The sequence below is a fragment of the Nannospalax galili genome, unplaced genomic scaffold, assembly GCF_000622305.1.
Source record: "Nannospalax galili isolate Female #2095 unplaced genomic scaffold, S.galili_v1.0 scaffold18, whole genome shotgun sequence".
Classification (NCBI taxonomy): Eukaryota; Metazoa; Chordata; class Mammalia; order Rodentia; family Spalacidae; genus Nannospalax; species Nannospalax galili.
In genome coordinates this window covers 9,707,015-9,708,997 of record NW_008346548.1, presented here as the reverse complement: position 1 = coordinate 9,708,997, position 1,983 = coordinate 9,707,015, and the positions used below count along the sequence as shown (strand labels likewise).

Genomic DNA, 1,983 nt, shown 5'->3' with positions numbered 1-1,983 from the left:
TCAGGCCAGCCAGAGTTACACAGTGAGAACCTGTCTCCAGAAAACAGAAAATGGCATCTGAAAACAATAGTAGAGATTTACTAACTTTTTGTACCTACCTACCTCATCAATGAATTTGATTTACTTTCTCTTGCTTGTTCTGTGCGAATAAAAATGTGTTCACTTTCTTCCATAGGGGAACGTGTCACTCAGCAATCTAAATCCATGTTCCTAACCCATGGTCACTTATATTTGGCTCTGAATAAACTCTTATTCCCCTTTGACAAACAGCTATGTTCATGGTGACACTTCCTAGTCATCTGATGACATTTTACTACTATCTATGCTCCTGTGTTGTGTCTACTGATCTGTGTGGTGGAAATATATAATTATATGCTGCTGTTCATCTCTTCCCAGCTATGTTCTGGAATGGCACTGTAAGAACTTAGCCATTGTGGGCATGAATCAGAACTTGATTCATTTTGTTATCTAGAGTTCATAAACTTATGAAGACATATATCATAAGACAGATGATTTAAAACTATGTTAGGTGTGTAGCCATTACCTTGTAAAACACACAAGTGATATTTACCTGGCAGGGGAGATACCATGGTCATAAACGTGGTTTTCCCAGAGTGAGACTTACCTATTGTACTCCGAATTGTGCTGACCCCTGTGATTTTCCAAATGTGCGAAACACAACTACATAATTTGTTATAGTGGAGGACTGTAATTAAAATCTAAGAAAACACACATACACAATAGAGATATTCTCCAATGGAGCTGGAGAGATGCCTCAGCTGTCAAGAGTACTGGCTGCTTTTGCAGAGGACCCAGGTTCAGTTCCCAGCACCTACATGGTGGCTAACAACTGCCCATAGCTCCGGTTCCAGGGGATCCAACACCGTCTTCTGATCTCTGTGGACATTGCACGACATGGGTGCACTTACATACCTGCAGGCAATCTACTCATACACATAAAATAAAGATAATAAATATTTTTTTAAATTAAAAATGTCCCAAATGTCCTTCAAAATGTGGGTCTATCCACTGGGCCCACCAAGAGTCCCATTCCTATCAGACACTGTCTTCCCCTCATCCAGCCACCATCAATTGCCAAATAGTCCTTAGGTTGGGTTGGGATTTCTTACCCACTTCCCCAATGTCTATGCTGAGATTTTGTCTGGTTTGAGCTTGCATAGGATTTGTGCATGCCGCTACCATTGTTGTGAGTTCATATGAGTAAATGACCAGCTGTCTGGAAAACTCTTCCTTGCAGTTATCCACCCTCTCTGGACTTTCTTTTCTAAGGCAGCTTCTCGCATTGCAATTCAGGATGGCTTCAGATTCAGTATGGAACCAAAGTTAGCCATGAACTTGTGCTCCTTCTTCCTCTGTCTATTGAGTGCTGGCATCACAGGTCTTACCAGCTTGCCTAGCTCAGGTTGCCATTTTTCTAAGTGGTCTGGGTCAGTCTCAGTGCTCTGCCCTAGCTCTGTAGCCTGCTCAAATTGCTCTGCTTGTCCACTGGTTTACCTGTTTGGTCCTGCCATCTATCTGTCCACCTATTCATTTATCTGGACCCAACACTGCCCTTTCACCTCTGTAGCTGGACTCAGCTCTATAGCTCTGAAACAAGACTCTACAATGAAGCCTCTCTGGAGACCTTCCAGCTGGTACAGCTCATCCCACTGTCTTTATGAGTTTTTATTGCCAACTTGACACAATGAAGATGGAGCTTCAACTGAGGATTTTCCAAATCAGATTGACTGGTGGTCATGTCTGTGGTGAATTGTCTTTGATTGTTGATTGATATGGGGGGGTCCAGCCTACTGTGGACTATGCTTCCTCTGTGATCCTGGGTTGTATAAGAAAGTTGGGTGAGCCAGTAGATAGCCTTCTTCCATGGTTTCTGTTCCAAGTTTCTGCCTTGAGTTCCTGCCATCACTTCTCTTAAAGATTGACTGTGACCTGTAAGTGTAAGCTAAATAAACCCTTTCACCC

General features: G+C 42.7%; 1 non-coding gene across 1 annotated transcript; it reads left to right on the top strand.

Annotated features, from left to right (window-relative positions):
- Positions 1-563: 563 nt before the first annotated feature.
- Positions 564-724, top strand: LOC115072016. Its single transcript, XR_003851076.1, has one exon. It is a non-coding gene; the product is annotated as a U1 spliceosomal RNA (small nuclear RNA).
- The last annotated feature ends 1,259 nt before the right edge of the window (positions 725-1,983 follow it).